General features: G+C 43.7%; 1 long non-coding RNA gene across 2 annotated transcripts in view; it reads right to left on the bottom strand.

Annotated features, from left to right (window-relative positions):
* Nucleotides 1-11,785: 11,785 nt before the first annotated feature.
* Nucleotides 11,786-22,066, bottom strand: part of LOC137370932 (uncharacterized) — a 32,585-nt gene continuing 22,304 nt past the window's right edge. Inside the window, exons 3-4 of one of the 2 annotated variants that reach the window (XR_010975140.1) lie at nt 20,571-20,751; nt 11,786-12,298 (exon numbers count right to left, since the gene is read on the bottom strand). This is a non-coding gene — a long non-coding RNA (uncharacterized lncRNA). Of the gene's footprint in view, nt 12,299-20,189; nt 20,752-22,066 lie in introns of both variants that reach the window. The other variant, XR_010975141.1, reaches the window with a different exon arrangement.

A 22,066-nucleotide genomic window follows, 5' to 3' on the forward strand; every position in this document is an offset into this window, starting at 1 on the left:
ATCGTTGAGCAGGGCACAGAGGTCACCATCCCTCTCTCGACATCTGCAGTCGCCTCTGCCACTGGCGCTCTCTGACATGCACTGGTATGTCATGCGGGACCTGCAGATGAGCGCCGTTCTTTAGTTGAGAGCTCTTTTTGGGGGCTGCTGCCCACGACCAGGGGCCTCTATGTGGTCTACACTTACCTGCTGGTTCAGCCTGCGGCACATATGGATCCTCAGGAGAAGCGGATCCGACCATGTAGGATGAGCCATACCCATCTCACGTGCCAGGCAAAGTTGTGTCCTTCACTTTTTCGGAGGTTCCTAACAGGGCAGACATTGTTGTTGACAGATACATCAGGTGCTTTCATGGATCTTCTATGTGGAATGGCATGGCAGTGCCTGTTTTAGCTCCCACTAAGAGTGGCATAGCATGATCACACTAAGATTCTACCAGCTGCATCACCAGGTAGGTATCCTTTGCATGCCTACCATTTATGGCACCCTTCCCACGCACAGGGTGTTTGGAGTCCCATTGATCCTTCACACAAACAACAAACAATGGCGCAGAGCGGCCACTGTTTACAGAGGGGGGGCTACGCAGTCCCTCCTTTGATGGCTGCAGAGAAGTGCCCCCTGTAATAACAGCCCCCCTCCCACCTCCCTTCCAATATGTAGAGATATGACCTATAGAACCATAGCACCATAGAAAAATTACAGCACAGAAGGAGGCCATTCAGCCCATCGTGTCCGTGCCAGCTGAAAAAACTAGCCGCCCAATCTAATTCCACCTTTCAGCACCTGGTCCACTGGCTTGCAGTTTACGGCATGTCAGGTGCATGTCCAGGTACCTTTTAAAAGAATTGAGGGGTTCTGCCTCCAGCATCGTTCCTGGCAGCGAATTCCAGACACCCACCACCCTCTCGGTGAAAACGTTTTCTCATGTCCCCCCTAATTCTTTTACCAATCACCTGAAATCTGTGTCCCCTGGCAACTGACCTTCCCGCCAGGGGAAACAGGTCCTTCCCATTCACTCTATCTAGGCCCCTCAAAATTCTGTACACATCAATTAAGTCACCCCTCAGCCTCCTCAGTTCCAGGGAAAACAACACTAGCCTATCCAATCTTTCCTCATAGCTGCAACTTTCAAGACCTGGCAACATTCTTGTAAATCTCCTCTGTACACTCTCCAGAGCAATTGCGTCCTTTCTGTAATGCGGTGATCAGAACTGTACGCAATACTCCAGCTGTGGCCTAACCAGCGTTTTATGCAGTTCCAGCATCACATCCCTGCTTTTGTATTCTATACCTCGGCCAATAAAGGAAAGCAATCCACATGCCTTCTTCACCACTCTATCTACCTGTCCTGCCACCTTCAGGGACCTGTGGACATGCACTCCAAGGTCTTTCACTTCTTCCACCCCTCTCAATATCCTACCATTTATTATGTATTCCATCGCTTTATTTGCCCTCCCCAAATGCATTACCTTACATTTCTCTGGACTGAATTCCATTTGCCACTTTTCTGCCCACTGAACCAAACCATTCTGGAGTCTGCAGCTATCCTCTTCACTATTAACTACACGGTCAATTTTTGTGTCATCAGCAAATTTCCCATTCATGCCTCCCACATTTAAGTCCAAATCGTTAATATATACCACAAACAGCAAGGGACCCAACTGAGCCCTGTGGAACGCCACTGGAAACAGCTTTCCATTCGCAAAAACATCCGTCGACTACTACCCTTTGTTTCTTGAGGCTGAGCCAATTCTGGATCCAACCTGCCACATTCCACTGTATCCCATGGGCTTTCATTTTACTGACCAATCTGCCATGTGGGACCTTGTCAAATGTCTTACTAAAATCGATGTAGACCACATCCACTGCACTACCCCCATCAATCCTCCCTGTTACTTCCTCAAAAAATTCAATTAAGTTAGTAAGACATCACCTTCCCCTAACAAATCCATGCTGACTATCCCTGATTAATCCGTGCCTTTCTAAGTGGCAGTTGATCCTGCCCCTCAGCATTGACTCTAACAATTTACCCACCACCAAAGTCAGACTGACCGACCTATAATTATTTGGCCTATCACTCACACCCTTTTTAAACAATGGTACAACATTCGCCGACCTCCAATCATCTGGTACCTCTCCTGTATCTAGTGAGGATTTGAAGATGATCCTCAGCGCATCTACTATCCCCTCCCTAGCTTCCTTTAACAACCTGGGATGCAATCCATCTGTTCCTGGTGATTTATCCACTTTCAAGGATGTCAGGCCCTCTTGTACTTCCTCTCTCATTATGTTTATCGGATTTAATATTTCCACACTCCTCCTCTTTTACTACAATGTCTGCATCATCCTCTCCTTTGTGAAGACAGAGACAAAAAATCTCACTATGAACCCTTCCCACATCTTCTGCATCCACGCATAAGTCTCCTTGTCCATCTCTGATAGACCCTACCTTTTCCTTAGTTATCCTCTTGCTCTTAATGTACTGATAAAACATCTTTGGGTTTTCCTTGATTTTACCTGCCAATAATTTTTCATGTTCTCTCTTTGCTTTTCTAATTTCCTTTTTTACTTCACCCCTGCACTTTCTATACTCCTCTAGGCTTTCTAAAATATTAAGATATTGTGATCGTCATAAACTTTGTCTCTGCTTTCTGTCTGGCAGCCGGTTAGTAATCCATCTGCTACTTATCTCCTGACTCCGTATGCTCTGACCTTATTAATTAACCTATTATGTGGTACTTTATTGAAGGCCTTTTGGAAATCTAGATATATTACATCTGCTACATTACCCTTGTCTACTCTCTCTATTACCTCTTCAAAGAATGCAATGAGGTTGGTCAAGCAAGACTTTCCCTTTTGAAATCCATGCTGACTATTTATTATTATATTTTTGGCTTCTAGATGTTTTTTGATTTTTTGTTTTAGTAGGAATTCCATTATTTTTACTACTACTGCTGTTAAACTGATCGGTCTATAGTTCTCTGGACATGTTCTATCTAGAACATCTTATTGAAGGGAGAAATCTACAGGGCTAAAATGCAACAGCGATGATTAACAGTGTCATAAGAAGATTTAGTCTTTCCAAGGAGTTGTTAAAGCTCATTAAAGGCTGTAGATGACTTGTGTAGCCTCCTGTGACTTGTACTGCTCTGTCTGTGATTGAAAGTGTCAGCTGCCCTGCATTTTTTCACAACTGTATTTGCCTGATCAGGTAGATGTACAAGATCCCACAGAGCAATTCGAAGAACAGCAGGGAATTCTCCCAATCTTCCTGCCAATATTCCTCCCTCGGCAATTACGAACAAAAACAGATGAATGTCTGTTTTGTGGGAACTTGCTATGTGCAAATGGCTGCCTAATTTGACAACATAGGAACAATCACAGCACTGCAAAGTAATTCACTGGATGTGAATCAAAACATTTTTGGGAGAAATGATAAGGCACTATTTTTTCTTTTTTCTTTTGCTGGGCCATTCACTCACAAGATCACCATATATAAAATATATATAAAATATATATTTTATATATGTATATATACATACATGAGATGGGCCATGTCTATCCAGAATATCTTACACTCTTACAATTGCCCATGTCTCTTAAATGATTTCAGGATTCTTGCCTCCATCACAAGGATAATCCAGGAAATTATAGGCCGGTGAGCCTTACATCAGTGGTAGGGAAATTATTAGAGAGGATTCTTTGGGACAGGATTTACTCCCATTTGGAAACAAACAAACTTATTAGTGAGAGAGAGCATGGTTTTGTGAAGGGGAGGTCGTGTCTCACTAATTTGATTGAGTTTTTTGAGGAAGTGACGAAGATGATTGATGAGGGAAGGGCGGTGGATGTTGTCTATATGGACTTTAGTAAAGCCTTTGACAAGGTCCCGCATGACAGACTGGTAGAAAAGGTGAAGTCACACGGGATCAGAGGTGAGCTGGCAAGATGGATACAGAAATGGCTCTGTCATAGAAGACAGAGGGTAGCAGTGGAAGGGTGCTTTTCTGAATGGAGGGATGTGACTAGTGGTGTTCCGCAGGGATCAGTGCTGGGACCTTTGCTGTTTGTAGTATATATAAATGATTTGGAGGAAAATGTAGCTGGTCTGATTAGTAAGTTTGCGGACGACACATAGGTTGGTAGAGTTACGGATAGTGATGAGGATTGTCAGAGGATACAGCAGGATATAGATCGGTTGGAGACTTGGGTGGAGAAATGGCAGATGGAGTTTAATCCGGACAAATGTGAGGTAATGCATTTTGGAAGATCTAATGCAGGTGGGAAGTATACAGTAAATGGCAGAACCCTTAGGAGTATTGACAGGCAGAGAGATCCGGGCGTACAGGTCCACAGGTCACTAAAAGTGGCAACGCAGGTGGATAAGGTAGTCAAGAAGGCATACGGCATGCTTGCCTTCATCGGTTGGGGCATAGAGTATAAAAATTGGCAAGTCATGCTGCAGCTGTACAGAACTTTAGTTAGGCCACACTTAGAATATTGCATGCAATTCTGGTCACCACACTACCAGAAGGACGTGGAGGCTTTGGAGAGGGTACAGAAGAGGTTTACCAGGATGTTGCCTGGTCTGGAGGGCATTAGCTATGAGGAGAGGTTGAATAAACTCGGATTGTTTTCACTGGAACGACGGAGGTGGAGGGGTGACATGATAGAGGTTTACAAAGTTATGAGCGGCATGGACAGAGTGGATAGTCAGAAGCTTTTTCCCAGGGTGGAAGAGTCAGTTACTAGGGGACATAGGTTTAAGGTGAGAGGGGCAAAGTTAAGAGGGGATGTGCGAGGCAAGTTCTTTACACAGAGGGTGGTGAGTGCCTGGAATTTGCTGCCGAGGGAGATGGTGGAAGCAGGTACGATAATGACGTTTAAGAGGCATCTTGAAAAATACATGAATAGGATGGGAATAGAGGGATATGGTCCCCGGAAGTGCAGAAGGTTTTAGTTTAGGCAGGCATCAAGATTGGCGCAGGCTTGGAGGGCCGAATGGCCTGTTCCTGTGCTGTACTGTTCTTTGTTCACTCTGCCTAGAAGTCCATTCCAAATCATGATCACTACATGAAAAGGAGCCTCCTGATATCGGACATCAGTCTTAAAGTTCACCTTTTGCTGGTTTGAACTTGTGTCCCCCTTGTCTTACTCGCATTGTTTACTTTAAGGTAATATTTCAGGTTATCCTTTTCCATATAATTTAATATCTTATATACCTCTACAAGACTCCTCTTTTCTAGGCTGAAAAGCCCAAACCACTGAATATCTGCCACCATAACTTCACCAGAAATGCTATGGACATCCCAGAAATATGAATGCCGTTTACACAATCTTTCTATGGTTTACATGGCTTTTCCACCAAAGTTTTGGCAGGCGAGCTCGAGTAACCCTGTGGATATTGACTCCGAGTGTCTTCAGTCTTTACTCACAACTGAGATCCCTGACACTAGGGGCCAGCTTCTTGGTTCTTCTCTGCACTACATCCAGCACTTGAATGTCTCGGTTGTTCAGTGACCAGAACCAGACATGGTACTCAAGCTGTAGTCCAACCAGAACACTGTGAAGTTGAGCACATCTTCCTCTGACTTACGTTCCACTGTTCTTGTTATCTAGTTCCATATTCCATTGGCGTTATTGATCGCTGACCTGTATTCGTTGGACAGGTTGTGCATTTGGATTACTAAGCAATTTGTTTCCTTTGTGGAGTGGGGCATCAAGATCATAGAATCGAATCATAGACTGATACAACCCATCATGTCTGTGTCAGCAATTTGAAAGACCTGTTCAATTAGTCCCACTCCCTTGCTCTTTCCCCAAAGGCCAGCAAATTCTCAAGAATTTATCCAATTCCTTTTTGATTGATATTGTTTCATTTTAAGGTGCTATACTTATTGTGGCTGAACTCTGATTGAGTGGCTGAAATTGCTAATTAGTGGAGATCAGCGTGATGGCAACAGAAAATTGCTGCAATCCCATGTATACACATATCAAAAGGTTTGTACAAACAATTCCTCTGTTAAAAGTCCAAGCAAACATTATCCCCAATTCCCCTGTGTGAGAATTGGGTGATCATCTTCTCCCAATAGCTCTATTAAAACCAAATTTTTCCCATGAATCACAGAGATGGGACTAATATTTCCTAACTCTGTTACAGCATCCAAATATATTTAAGGCTGAGAGAGACAGATTTTTGGTCTCTCAGGGAATCAACGGATATGGGGAGCAGGGGGGAAAGTGGAGTTGCAGCCGAAGATCAGCCATGATCGTATTGAATGGCAGAGCAGGCTTGATGGGGCTGTATGATCTACTCCTGCTCCTATTTCATATGTTCTTATGTTCCATCTGTCTCATTTTGAATGAGTCTGTTAGTTCCTCAATATTTCAGGCCATATGTGATGCAAGAAAGCTTGTCAATACTCAGTATTACAATTTAGTATTAATATTGGGATCCTGTTATAACGTGAATGACTTGGAGTGATACAAAATAACCTAACTTGGAAACCGTAGCTCACAAAAAGGCTGGTTGTTTATCTGGCTATTTTTTTTTTCACATACATGACATAGTACAATTGTTACATGGAATAAAGCAATCTCCCTCATACTGAATGATGTTTATTAGAACATCACCTTTTCATGACATTGAAATTTTTACTCCCTTTTGGCACCTATTATTTTACATGTCACTTGCTCAACTGTTCTGCTGACTGTCATGTACATACTGACAGCATCCTCATCTTTGAAGTCTAGATTCATGTCTTTTATTATACTCCTGGGATGCTTTGAGTCCAGGGGTTGCATGCTCCCCATCTCTAACAGCTTTTTAAAATGGCAGCAGGCAGCATTACCATCTGTGATACACATTCAATGAGGATTTGTATCTGACTGGTTTCCACACTTTCCAGGCTTCATATTTTTCACAATCCCACTGAAATACTTGTGATTTTAAAATATATATTCTGCAATGCCTTGAGTTCAAATGGTTTTTATCAGAAGTTAAAGCCCCTATTTTAATTTGAGGTGGGAGTTGGGCGGACGGGGACTGAAAAGGGCATATCATACATCACCTGGTCAGTTTGCAGCCCATAACTGGTGGGAAGTGGCAAGCTGGCTGATCAGCAGGCGAGAGTGCAACATCAGGCAGAAGAATGGTCCCCAGCAATCAAGTAAGTTGTGGGAAAGGTGCTTCAGGGGCACCTTGCTATTAGACTCAGGGATAGGGCAGGCTTAACCTTTCCTTGTGGGGCCCAAAGGAACACATCCAAGACCCAGAAACAAAGTAAAAAGAAGTTAAGTACACTCATGTCTTTGACCATCTTCTGGCCCAGCTTCTCTTCCCACTAGGTTGAATTAGCAGCTAAGCCTTAGCAGCTTTCCCATTCAGGCCCATGGTTACAATGGCAGCCAGGCCCTGTTGACCATCATTGGAGTCTGATCTGCATATTTAAAAAAAAGACCAAAAGGGTTTCTGGCAGGTGGCCTTCTCGCCTGCTCAGAAGAGCAGGTTAAAATCGAAGCCTGTGGGAAGAGAACATCAGCAGTTAAGTCCTCTGGGCGATTTTAAATGCCCACATTGCTGGTTTCAGTGGGGCAGGCAGAGTTCAAATTGCCTATTAAATTTTTGAAAATAGTGACTCAAAGGAGTGAATTTTAACTCCCAAAATGGTTGGGTTGGGATCAGATGAGATGTAAAAAATTTTAAATCTCAAATCTGACCCCCAACCCACGCACATCCGGGTTTAACTGAGATGGTGCAGGAGACGGATTGGCCAATTAAAGCCTCACATTTAACTTCCCTGCATGCTTAACCCTGGCCGGTCAAACTTCCTGGGCCTTGGGAAACCTCGCAGCTAAAGGGAGGCAAGGACAGCTTCGGGAAAAGGTAAGTGCCCTTACAGCACTACCTGAGGGCCAGGAGGAGCAGGAACACTTCCCCTGGGCCCCTGAAGCTTACCTGCTTTCCTGGCATTGCAACCTTCCTCCCACTCCCTGAGCTCCGTGCAGCAATACTGTCCAACAAAAAATGCGGACCTGGTGGAGTTAAAACTCTATGGTATGTGGGAGAACCAGGACTTCCAGGTTTCCTGACAACATTCTGCACCCCCGCCATCACCCCCTCCCCCCCCCCCCCACCCCGCCCCCATCCACCAACTGTCAATATCGGGGGGGGCCAACATTTCTAATATCACATTCTATTGATCAAGAGACTGAATTAATCATAGAATCATAGAAACTTATGCCACAGAATAAGGCCATTTGGCCCATTTTGTCTGTTCTAGCCAAAAAAGAATTATCCTGCCTAATCTCACTTCCAGCTCCTGTTAAGTAATCTTGTTAGCTATGGCACTTCAAGTGCATATCCATGGTGTCATGCAGGCCCCTACCTGCCAAAAATGAGATACATTGGTTTTGTCATATGAACATTGATTTTAAACTGTTGCTGGAGTGAGGAAATGACTTGTTGAACAGATCAGCTGTGGCCGGAAAAAACATTTGCATACTAACAGACGGTGCTTGTATAGACAAAGGACCATTCCCTGACACATTCAACCCACAATGGATGTTGATCCATGGACAGTGGGGGGGTGGGGAAGCGCATTCCAGGGCCTGCTGGGGTGATGCAATCCACAGGGGCCAGGACTGCTTCGACCAGCTGGTCACATGACTAACTGGCTGTTCCAGGTCTTTTGAACTAGCCACAGAGAGTTTGGTGTCAACCAAATTAGAGTTTAAGTTTAATAAATTTCAACCTTTCTTCTTTAAACCTAAGAAAACCTGTTTGTGCTGATTTCTCAACTTCCCTCTAATCCTTCTTCCAATTGCTTTAAATCTATGCCCCCTGATTATTGACCTCTCTGCTAAGGGAACTAGGACCCTCCTATCCACTCAATTTCGGCTCACCATAGCTTTAAACACCTCAATTAAATTTCCCCTCAGCCTCCTCTGTTCCAAAGAAAATAGTCCCAGCCTATCCAATCTTTCCTCATAGCTAAATTTTTAAAAATTAAAAAAGTTAAAAACCTATTATTTCAATTTGTTTCTAATTTAGACATCATTTAAGTTTCTATTTTGTCCATTCTCTATCTGGGTTGAATGCGAGTAATTGCAGTAATTTCATTAATTAGATAGGTCACTTGCACTACAGATGTCATATTGATTTGACATAAATTCATGTTGTGCCAACATACAAAGGTAAATTTAGTGAGACTGTGGCCCCAATGCAGAGCGCGGCTGGATAGGAGTGCAGGTCAGAAATAGGAATATAACACTGTATTGTACTCCTGTTAAGTCATTTTTTGTGCTAGGAAAATCAAAATTATTACATGACTTAATTTAAGCACTGTAAATAACACAATACCGTGTGAATTTAGTCCTATAAAAATGTGATTTAATCAAATAACTTGAATTAAACAACTTTGAATTAAGAGGACTAAACTGTACAGCCCTAAACATCCAACCTGCCATGATTGTCTGGCAATGCTGTGTATTAGGGCAAATTCAGTAAGGCAGCACTCCTATCATCTTACACAGATTGTGTAGGTTATATCAGAACTCCACTTTGCCCAAGATTTGTGAGGAGAAATCTCCCCTCCTGCTATCAAATTTAATAGCAGTATTACATCCCCCACTTCACCTCTACTCAGCATTCTGAATGGATAAGTTATGCTTTAATTGATGCTGAGTTGGTTTATCAGTCTATTGAACACCTAATTAATAGATTTTAAATCCAGAAGCATTTATTCCCCATATTGTACTGTCTGTTCCACATGTCATAGTTAAGGAGAGGTCCTTCTTCATGACTGACCTGATGGACTGCCAGTCATAGAGTCATACAGCATTGAAACAGGCCCTTCGGCCCACTGAGTCTGTGCCAACCAACAACCACCCATTTATACTAATCTTACATTAATCCCATATTCCCTACCAAATCCCCACCATTCTCCTACCACCTACCTACACTAAGGGCAATTTACCTATCAACCTGCAAGTCTTTGGCTGTGGGAGAAAACCGGAGCACTCGGCAGAATCCCACGCAGTCACAGGGAGAAGTTGCAAACTCCACGCAGGCAGTACCCAGAACTGAACCCGGGTTGCTGGAGCTATGAGGCTGCGAAGCTAACCACTGTGCCACTGTGCTGGCCCAATTTTACCCCTTACCATCCTATGCCTATGTTCCTATGGTTGCATGCACTTCTGTCAATAACAAATTTGCAAGTTTAAGGCATCTAATGGACAGAGGAAATCTTCCCTATGACAGCATCGTGCCATCATAAAGATGGTCTTATAGAGATAATCTTTGGTCATTGCATTGCCCACAGGGAGCCTCATCCACCAAGGATATATCTCAGGAATTCAAGCGTGCAAGGTGCAATTTTCAAACTATTATTATACCAATTATTCAAAACATCTTCCTTGTCCTTCCCGAGCTGTCTGTAGCCTTTGACACAGTTGATCACACCAACCTCCGCCATCCGGCTGGGTGGGACTGCACTCGCCTGGTTCCATTCTTATCTATCTAATTGTAGCCAGAGAATCACCATCAATGGCTTCTCTTCCCACTCCCCCACCATTACCTCTGGTGTCCCCGAGGATCTATCCTTGACCCCCTCCTATTTCTCATCTGCATGCTGCCCCTCAGCAACATCATCAAAAACATGTCAGTTTCCTTATGTATGCTGGCAACACCCAGCTCTACCTCAGCACCTCCTCTCTTGACCACAGTTTCTAAGTTATCTGACAGCTTAACCAGCATCCAGTGCTGGCTGAGCAGAAATTTCTTCAAATTAAATATTGAGAATATTGAAGCCATTGACTTCAGTTCCCGTCACAAATTCCGCTCCCTCACCACCAAATCAATCCCTCTCTCTGGCAACTATCTGTGTCTGCACCAGACTGTTCACAACTTTGGTATCATTTTTGACCCCAAGATGAGATTCAACCACATATCCACACTGTCACTAAGACTGTCTATTTCCACCTCCATCATATTGCCCATCTATACCTGCTTCAGCTCATTCAATACTGAAACCCTCATCCATGTTTTGTTACCTTCTACTAACTCCTGGCCCATCTCCCACATTCTACTTGAGGTCAACCAAAATTCTGCTGCCCGTTTCCTAACTTGCAACAAATGCCATTCACCTATTACCCCTGTGCTCGTTGACCTACACTGGCTCCCGTTAAGCAATGCCTCAACTTTAAAATTCTTATCCTTGTTTTCAAATCCCTCCAAGGTTTCACCCATCCGTAATTCCTGCCTCTGAAGCATCCCCAATTTTATTCGCACCACCGCCTTCAGCTGCCTAAGCCTTCCGTCTGGAATTCCCTCCCTAATCCTCTCCACCTCTCTAACTTGCTTTCCTCCTTTAAGACATTCCTTAAAACCTACCTCTTTGGCCAAGCTTTTGGTTATCAGCCCTAATGTCTCTTTATGTGGCTTGGCATCATATTTTGTTTTATAATGTCTCTGTGAAGCACTTAACGGCAAGCTGCACTGAATTACAGGAGGTATGGTCATGCTGATAGACTTGATGCATAACAGTACCTGTCGAATCTTCAAATCCATCTCAGCCTGGCTGGGCCCCATCACTCGTTTGAAGCTCTCCGGTACGTGTATCGACTTCTCCATGCTTTTCTCCGAAGTTCTCGATATCTTCTGCCTTTACCCTACAAAAGTCATTTTTACTGCTGCCACCATGTACTATACTGGTTCGTATGCTGTTAATATTAAATGAGGATTGTAGACTTTAGGTCAATGTAACAGGAGTTTATTCACAGGGGTCTTATCTCTAAGGCATCTACATTAGCAACATGAGGTTCAGACTCATGACATCACGTCCTGTGATGATGATTAAGGTCTGTATACATAATCTACCCAGCAACAGCTTATGCATATTATACTACAGTCTTTACAGAAGGAAACTGGACTTCACAAATGGCTCAGCAAGTTTATCCAGTGAATAGCTAGACCAGGAAGTCCCAGATCTGCACCTTGGTCCATGCCTACTTAGTTAAGTTCAGCTGGGATGGCAGTAGGTGCTCTGCAATTGGCCTCAATACAATTTGTTTAAAGAGGAGCTGGGACATTCAGGTGCAGAATAGAGGGACAAGGCAAATCTGATGTTGCTGCATTTCCTTACAAAACAGTGAAGACATTTCAAAAGTATTCTGTATTACATTATCTGCAGAGTGCTTTGTGGCAACCTGAGGGGTATAAAAGTGCTATATCAATACAAGCTCTTTCTTGCGAAGCATTGCAGTTAGCTGTTCTGCCATATCCAGCGTGAATCACCACCTACAGAAGACAAGATGAGAAAATTGGACCAAAAAAAACACTTAGTAAAACTAACAAAAAAATACTAATTGCAAAAGACTGAGCTAGCGAAATGTCAAATATGATGAAATGTCCCCTACAACTCTCTTGCAGCACATCTAACATTGTGAAAGGTGAAGGAAGGTGAAGAATTCTCTGTTGGATGTGCAGTAATTACCCATCAAAAATATTCAGAATTCCTCCCACCAATATTCTAGCTTTCTCAAAGACAAATAAACCTTGATTACACCAATGATTATGAAAAAGTAACATATAACAGGAGGAAACCTGATTCAGACTGATGGAAACAATCCAGCATCAGTGTCCCTACACTGAGTGCCTTATAAAATGGAAGGTGTTATTTACTTTGCTTAAGTGCAATCTCATAAATCCACATGATTCAGGACTTTACTTCCCCTTGGATTTCCCTGAGCCTCCCCTGCAATCTACAGCTCAACCCCACAGCACCATATGGCGTTAGTTCACAGGCTTTTTCTTGGTTGCAACAAACAACCATTAAACTGCAGGTAATGGCTTAACAACGGTACCATTTTATGGGACATTGAGAGCTGAACCAATAATCCAGAGAGCCTGAGTTCAAATCCCATAGTGGAGGTGAATTTGTATTCAGTTTTTAAAATCTAGCAATAAAAAGGTGCTATTAGTAATAAATCACGAGCGGATTGTTGTAAAAACCCAACAGGTTCACTAATACCCTTCAGGAAAGGAAACTTGCCATTTTTAATCAGTCTGGCATATATGTGATTCCAATCTGACACCAACATAGTTGGCTCATAACTGTCCTTTGAAATTGCCTAGCAAGCTATACTTTTTTTAAAAATTCATTCATGGGATGTAGGCATCACTGGCCAGGCCAGCATTTATTGCCCATCCCTAATTGCCCTTGAGAAGGTGGTGCTGATCTGCCTTCTTGAACCGCTGCAGTCCATTTGGGGTAGGTATACCCACAGTGCTGTTAGGAAGGGAGTTCCAGGATTTTTACCCAGCGACAGTGAAGGAACGGTGATATAGTTCCAAGTCAGGATGGTGTGTGACTTGGAGGGGAACTTGCAGGTGGTGGTGTTCCCATGTATTTGCTGCCCTTGTCCTTCTAGTTGGTAGAGGTCGCGGGTTTTTATTTTTATTTTTCTTGTTTTTATTTCAGATTTCCAGCATCCGCAGTATTTTGCTTTTATTTGACAAACCTGATTCTCTTCAAAGAATTCTAAGAGACAAGAATAATGCAGTAGATGCCTTATACTTGGATTTTTGAAAGGCCTTTAGTAAGATGCCATACAGTAGACCCATGACAAAAAGGATAGAGCATGTGGAGTCAGGTGACAAACAGCTGAATGGACAGCAAATTGGCTAAAATTAAAAAAAGCAGAGTTGGGGTAAAGGGCAGTTATTCAGATTGGAGGAAGGTAGAAACTGGTGTTGCGCAAGGAACAGAGGTGGGACCACTGTTCATAATTTGCTATAATGATTTGGACTTCAGAATAAGTAACACTATCAATTTTTAGAAGATACCAAACGAAAGTATGGCTATCCTTGAGGAAGAATGCAATGTAATACAAGAAGACATTATATATAAATGATTTGGAGGAAAATGTAGCTGGTCTGATTAGTAAGTTTGCGGATGACACAAAGGTTGGTGGAGTTGCGGATAGTGATGAGGATTGTCAGAGGATACAGCAGGATATAGAGCAGTTGGAGACTTGGGCGGAGAAATGACAGATGGAGTTTAATCCGGACAAATGTGAGGTAATGCATTTTGGAAGGTCTAATGCAGGTGTGACCACCTCTAGGCGCTTACCCATTGTCTCTCGAGACAAGGAGGCCAAAGAAAGAAAGAATGCAGGTGGGAAGTATACAGTAAATGGCAGAACCCTTCGGAGTATTGACAGGCAGAGAGATCTGGGCGTACAGGTCCACAGGTCACTGAAAGTGGCAACGCAGGTGGATAAGGTAGTCAAGGCGGCATACAGCATGCTTGCCTTCATCGGTCGGGGCACAGAGTCTTAAAATTGGCAAGTCATGCTGCAGCTGTACAGGACCTTAGTTAGGCCACACTTGGAATATTGCATGCAATTCTGGTCACTACACTACCAGAAGGACGGTGGAGGCTTTGGAGAGGGTACATAATGCTCTGCTCCTCTTACCCCTTCCCTTCTGAGCAACAGGGACAGACTCTGCGCCAGAGACCTGTATCCCATTGCCTACCCCTGGTAAGTCGTCTCCCCCAACAGTATCCAAAACGGTATACCTGTTGTTCACCAATGCCCTGTATAACTGAAGCATAACATCCTTACTTTTATTTTCAATTCTTCTCATCATAAAGGATAGCATTCCATTAGCCTTCTTTATTCATTGCTGCAGTTTTGGTCACCTTATTTAAGGAAGGATATGAATGCGTTGGAGGTGGTTCAGAGGAGGTTTACTAGATTGATACCTGGAATGAGCGGGTTGTCTTTTGAGTAAAAGTTGGACAGACTGGGCTTGTTTTCACTGGAGTTTAGAAGAGTGAGTGGAGACTTGATTGAAGTACATAAGATCAAGAACGGTCTTGACAAGGTGGATGTGGAAAGGATGTTTCCTCTTGTGGGTGAGTCCATAACGAGGGGGCACCATTTTAAAATTTGGATTGCCCTTTTAAGACAGAGATGAGGAGTAATTTTTTCTCTGAGGGTTGTGCGACTTTGGAGCACTCTACCTCAGAAGGTGGTGGAGGCAGGGTCATTGAATAATTTTAAGGTGGGGGTAGATAGATTCTTGTTAGGCAAGGGAATCAAAGGTTATCGTGGGTAGATGGGAGTGTGGAATTCCAGACACACACACATCAGCCATGATCTTCTTGAAAGGCGGAGCAGGCTAGAGGGGTCGAATGGCCTACTTCTCATAATTCGTGTTCGTATGTTTGTATCATGGGATATCTCTCCCTGCTGCACAAACTCCTTAGCATTAAATGTGGCCATTTCTTTTGTTCCTAGCACTGTAGAGGAAAACAGAAGAGTACAAGAAAACCTGTTTGTTTACCCTTCCACAATTTAGAGGTCAATTTTCCCTCCCGTTTTCCAAATTTCCCGTTTGTCTGGCAGTTCAGATCCCAGACAAGCCCCCAATTGGTTACGGCCACCTGGTGAGGGTGGTTTGCACTGTTCAACTCCCACCTGACTGCAGCAAGTATTTTTTGGTTATGAGGGTATAACCCTAACTTGTTTTATTTGTCAAATGAACAGCTGCCTTGTGGGCGTCTCGGGAGAGACCACGGCTAAGGGAGTAAACCCTAACAGAAAATCCGGAGTGGAACCCCGTAGGCGGTCATGTGTCACCTTTGGCATGTTTCCGGCAGTTCCTGCAGCCATACCGGTGCCAAACGTCGTGCTCTGCACTCCTTTGGACCCCACCAGAAAGGCCGAGAGGGGGGTTTTGACGCTTGGGCAACTCTCAACCTCCATACATTCGCCCAGGCATGCGCCATGGAGAGGTCACTCCATAGTTGCCTCACAGCGACTGACACCACTGACCACCTCTAGGCGCTTACCCATTGTCTCTCGAGACAAGGAGGCCAAAGAAGAAGAAGAAGAAGAAGATAAAATGTGCAGACTGGGTAATTAAAAGTGGCAAATGAACTTTAGCAGAGATAATTGTGAGTTGATGCATTTTAGGAGGCAAAACAGAAGTATCTCCTACACCTTCGAGAATAAGAAACTAAATGGGGTAGAAAAGCAAAGGGATTTGGGGCTCCAGGTGAACAAATCATTAAAAGCAGCATCACATGTCAGCAAAGCAATTAAAAATGCTAACAAAGCACTGCAATTTATTACTCTGGTTATAGAATTCAAAAGTAGTGAAGTTATGTTTAACTTGTATGGGAATGAAAGGCTGGTTAACAAAATGAGGCTCATGGAATAGGAGCAAAATGGAAAATGTTGAAAATATTCAGCAAGCCAGGCAGCATCTGTGGAGAGAAAAAGAGTTAATGTTTCAGGTCTGTGTGACCTTTCATTAGAGCCTTGACAGAAATCTTTGTATCCTCATTGGCTACTGGTGAGGTTCCAGAGGACTGGAGAATAGTCAGTGTTGTTCCTTTGTTTAAAAAGGATAATCCAGGAAATTAAAGGTCAGTGAGCCTTACGTCAGTGGTAGGGAAATCATTGGAGAGGATTCTTCGGGACAGGATTTACTCCCATTTTGAAACAAATGGACATATTAGCGCGAGGCAGCACAGTTTTGTGAAGGGGAGGTCGTGTCTCACTAACTTGATTGAGTTTTTTGAGGAAGTGACGAAGATGATTGATGAAGGAAGGGCAGTGGATGTTGTCTGTATGGACTTCAGTAAAGCCTTTGACAAGGTCCCTCTTGGCAGACTGGTACAAAAGGTGAAGTCACATGGGATCAGAGGTGAGCTAGCAAAATGGATACAGAACTAGCTTGGTCATAGAAGACAGAGGGTAGCAGTGGAAGGGTGCTTTTCTGAATGGAGGAATGTAACTAGTGGTGTTCTGCAGGGATCAGTGTTGGATCCTTTGCTGTTTGTAGTATATATAAATGATTTGGAGGAAAATATAGCTGGTCTGATTAGTAAGTTTGCGGGCGACATAAAGGTTGGTGGAGTTGTGGATAGTGATGAGGATTGTCAGAGGATGCAGCAGGATGTCGATCGGTTGGAGACTTGGGTGGAGAAATGGCAGTTGGAGTTTAATCCGGACAAATGTGAGGTAATGCATTTTGGAAGTTCTAATACAGGTGGGAAGTATACAGTAAATGGCAGAACCCTTAGGAATATTGACAGGCAGAGAGATCTGGGCGTACACGTCCACAGATCACTGAAAGTGGCAACGCAGGTGGAGAAGGTAGTCAAAAAGGCATATGGCATGCTTGCCTTCATCGGTTGGGGCATAGAGTATAAAAATTGGCAAGTCATGCTGCAGCTGTACAGAACTTTAGTTAGGCCACACTTGGAATATTGCATACAATTCTGGTCGCCATACTACCAGAAGGATGTGGAGGCTTTGGAGAGGGTACAGAAGAGATTTACCAGGATGTTGGCTGGTCTGGAGGGTATTGGCTACGAGGAGAGGCTGGATAAACTCTGATTGTTTTCACTGGAACGACGGAGGTGGAGGGGCGACATGATAGAGGTTTACAAAGTTATGAGTGGCATGGACAGAGTGGATAGTCAGAAGCTTTTTCCCAGGGTGGAAGAGTCAGTTACTAGGGGACATAGGTTTAAGGTGCGAGGGGAAAAGTTTAGAGGGGATGTGTGAGGCAAGTTCTTTACACAGGGTGGTGAGTGCCTGGAACTTGCTGCCGGGGGAGGTGGTGGAAGCAGATACGATAGCGACGTTTAAGAGGCATCTTGACAAATACATGAATAGGATGGGAATAGAGGGATACGGACCCTGGAAGTGCAGAAGGTTTTAGTTTAGACAAGCATCAAGATTGGCGCAGGCTTGGAGGGCTGAATGGCCTGTTCCTGTGCTGTACTGTTCTTTGTTCTTTGTTTTGAAGGTGCTGTCTAAGGAGCCTTGGTGCGTTGCTGCAGTGCATCTTGTAGATGGTACACACTGCTGCCACTGTGCGTCGGTGGTGGAGGGAGTGAATGTTTGTAGATGGAGTGCCAATCAAGGGGGCTGTTTTGTCCTGGATGGTGTCGAGCTTCTTGAGTGTTGTTGGAGCTGCACCCATCCAGGCAAGTGGAGAGTATTCCATCACACTCCTGACTTGTGCCTTGTAGATGGTGGACAGGCTTTGGGGAGTCAGGAGGTGAGTTATTCGCCTCAGGATTCCTAGCCTCTGACCTGCTCTTGTAGCCACGGTATTTATATGGCTACTCTAGTTCAGTTTCTGGTCAATGGTAGCCCCTAGGATGTTGATAGTGGGGGATTCAGCGATGGTAATGCCGTTGAATGTCAAGGGGAGATGGTTAGATTCTCTTTTGTTGGAGATGGTCAGTGCCTGGCACTTGTGTGGTGCGAATGTTACTTGCCACTTATCAGCCCAAGCCTGGATATTGTCCAGGTCTTGCTGCATTTCTACACGGACTGCTTCAGTATCTGAGGAGTCACGAATGGTGCTGAACATTGTGCAATCATCAGCGAACATCCCCACTTCTGACCTTATGATTGAAGGAAGGTCATTGATGAAGCAGATGAAGATGGTTGGGCCTAGGACACTACCCTGAGGAACTCCTGCAGTGATGTCCTGGAGCTGAGATGATTGACCTCCAACAACCACAACCATCTTCCTTTGTGCTAGGTATGACTCCAGCCAGTGGAGGGTTTTCCCCCTGATTCCCATTGACCTCAGTTTTGCTGGGGCTCCTTGATGCCATACTTGGTCAAATGCTGCCTTGATGTCCAGGGCAGTCACTCTCACCTCACCTTACACCATACTTACACCAAAGCAAAACACTGCAGATGCTGGAACTCTGAAATCAGAACAGAAAATGCCAGAAATACTCAGCAGATCAGGCAGCTTCTGTGGAGAGAGAAAGACAGAGTTAACGCTTCAAGTCGATGACCTTTTATGATGAAACATTAACTCTGTTTCTGTCTGACAGATGCTGCCTGACCTGCTAAATATTTCCAGCATTTTCTGTTTTTTAAGTCTTACTTATATTGATTTTGTATTAACAGCCATCTTCTCGGGGCAACTGGGGTGGGCAATAATTGTCATCCTCACCAGCAACATCCATGTATCAATAATGAATTTAAAAAAGGCAGTGTGCAGTTACACTACCCACTCACACTGTGTAGTCAGGCAAAGTAGAGCTCTATGTTTGTGTGCATAAATGTGCACGTAGATCTCTGCTCACTGACATAACACTGCAAGTGAAATTTTTAACATGCAGGAAAAGCTTACTTCTTATAATCTTGAAGTTTAATGGTGAAGGTCGTCTGGAGGCCGCCTTAAAAGTTTTAAAATTCAGATTTTCCTTCCGTTGCAGCTGTATAACAAACTGTGTGAAGCCAAAGCACTGAGAGCCCACTCACCGTAGCTAATCAGTCTCACACTGCTAAAACAAATGCTGAATCAAAGTGTTTTTAGAACTGTGTGAGCACTGGTTTAAGCCTTGATTTTAATGAGGCCATGAGCCCCCTTGACCTTCCCAGTGTGAGGTGCAGGACATTTTAACTCCCAGGCCTCATATTAATAGTCTCGGGAAAGGGGCAGCCTGACAATCTTTGTGGCACAATTTCCTTTAGGTCTCCTGAAGCCCAGTGAACATGGGAATGCACCTCTAAATTCTCAGCACATGCACTAAATGCACAAGTCCTAAACAACTCAATTTACCTTTTCACCAGCCACTCACCCTCTCTTTCTGCTGGGCAAGATAATGCCTAATACCAGATAAAGGACAAAGACTGGGAGGAGAGTACCTAACATTGTAGCCATCACACAAACTGAGCAGAAAACCCATGGGGAACAGTGGCACAGCAAAGGTCTTGGATAGATTAGTGGACTGAATAGATAGAGGTTTTCAAGGAATTATGCGTTTTCTGTAATATTTGGTAGTGATGATCTCCAGTGGACAGGAGTGGCATTGGCATTATGGGAGCAGAATGCATTGCTTTCTCTCAAGATGTCTGTACATCTGTTCCTTTGCCAGCCTCTCAACCAATATCCACCACGGTGCCAGCACCTCAGCCGGATCAGATTGCACTGGTAGCAGCCGAGGTGCAGTAGTCTCTGAAGCTGGGTCCTCGCAGGCTCAAGTACCAAGAAGTCACCAGTCTTACCATGAGCAACAGCAGGCTCCCACCGGATTAGCAGTAGTAGGCTTAGGAAACCTTCTTATAAGAAAGGCATAATGGGTTGACACTTGAGTGAGAAAGACAATGATTTTGTTGAGAATTAAATTCATTACCTTTATTTGACACTTTGGTCTGTAATCTGCTTTCATAGCAGCTTCTGAATCTGCATTGTCCAAAAGACCAGGAGGGGATTGCCTGACATTATAGCCCTCACACAAACCGAGCAGGAAGCCCTGGAGATTAGTGTCACGACCAAGCCTTGGAGAGAATGATATAGCACCTGGCTGAATGGTTTCAATATTCTTTATTGCAGGATTAAGGAAGTGGTGAAGGATGTGACAAGGACTGTTCACACAGAGGGTTTTTTTTCTTTTGGTAAGTTTTCAGGGTAGGGGATTGAGCAGGTCACTGGAATTGTTGAGTAATTAACTCATCCCTCATATCTTTTGCTAGAAAGCGTGGAGGTGGCCCCCCTGCTTCTGCTGCTTCCTCACCTTCTCCCTCGTTCGATGATCACGACTGTTGCTTTGCCTCCTCCAAATGCAGGCCTCTCTGTATGGCAAGGTTGTGCAGGAAGTACTGCTTGTAACTTGCTTAATGCAGCTGTGTACCCCAGATCAGGAGATACGGGAGATGTCCTTGTGGCAACAATGGTAACTTGCATTTATATAATACCTGTAACATATTAAAATGGCCTAAGACATGTCACAGGAGCTTATCAAACAAAATCTGATACTGAGCCACTTAAGGGGATATTAGAACTGATGACCAAAAGCTTGATCGAAGAAGTCTTAAGGAGCATCTTAAAGGAGGAGAGAGAGGTAGAGAGGTGGAGAGGTTTAGGGAGGGAATTCCAGAGTTTACAGCCTCGGCAGGTAAAAGCACAACCACCAATGATGGAGCGAGATAGATGCGCAAGAGGTCAGAATTGCAGGAGCACAGAGATCTCGGAGGATTGTAGAGCTGGAGAAGATTAAGATAGAGAGGAGTGTAGCCATGGAGGCATTTTCCAATGTTCCTATGTTACTATGTACACCTATGAGATCAGCCACATGCCATACCTGTAGCCTTCCTGATCTCTTTGGTTCAGTACTACACTAAGTAGTGCACCTAACCACAAACCCATTGGGACTGTTCTGTCTCTAAAATATATAAAGACGGCCCTGAGCCAGATCATGTCACATAATGCTGCCCAACCCCAGAACTAGACATTCCTTTCCGCTTGGCAGACTAGGAACCTTCCAATAACTTAATGTTGCTATGTTTGGTTAGCATTACTTGAACAAATAGTTTAAACAACGAAAGTCACTGACCTGAAACGTTAACTCTCCTTCTCTCTTCACAGATGCTGCCAGACCTGCTGAGTATTTCCAGCATTTTTGTTTTTATTTCAGATTTCCAGCATCTGCAGTATTTTGCTTTTTATATATTATAGTTTAAACTATCTTGCTAGATTTTTCTCAACATTATTTAAGTTAGGTCATTGGGTATTTATAATTCTAAGGAGATATTAATATGCTGAACACAGCAATTATTTCACAAATAGGAAAGATGTATGTGCTGAACTGAAAATTAGCACTAAGGTTAGAATTTTCATTTTAATACTAGGCTGCCTTAATGAAAAAGATCCTACTTTAATGATTATCTTGAGAACTTTGTACTAAAGAAGACATGATCTGATGCCAATATCCTACTCAATTAATATATTCAGATTGCATCTTCACCAGTACTGTGGGTAGAAATAATTAAAAACCCACAAGGTAGCATACTAATGTAGTCAGCCATGAGCACAGAACACTAATTAGATGGGACACTGATAATGTTTTGGTTCTTTATGCTTAGTCAGAATAGGAAGGAATTGTCTCTCACTTTGTAACATCACTGTGTGATGTATAGATCTTTGTAGCTCATTAAGAATGACATTGACATGGTCCTCAATAATTCCCATTGTGTTGTTTGCAAGGATGAACCCAAAGGTTATTGCCACTGA

The sequence above is a fragment of the Heterodontus francisci genome, chromosome 6 (genome assembly GCF_036365525.1).
Source record: "Heterodontus francisci isolate sHetFra1 chromosome 6, sHetFra1.hap1, whole genome shotgun sequence".
Classification (NCBI taxonomy): Eukaryota; Metazoa; Chordata; class Chondrichthyes; order Heterodontiformes; family Heterodontidae; genus Heterodontus; species Heterodontus francisci.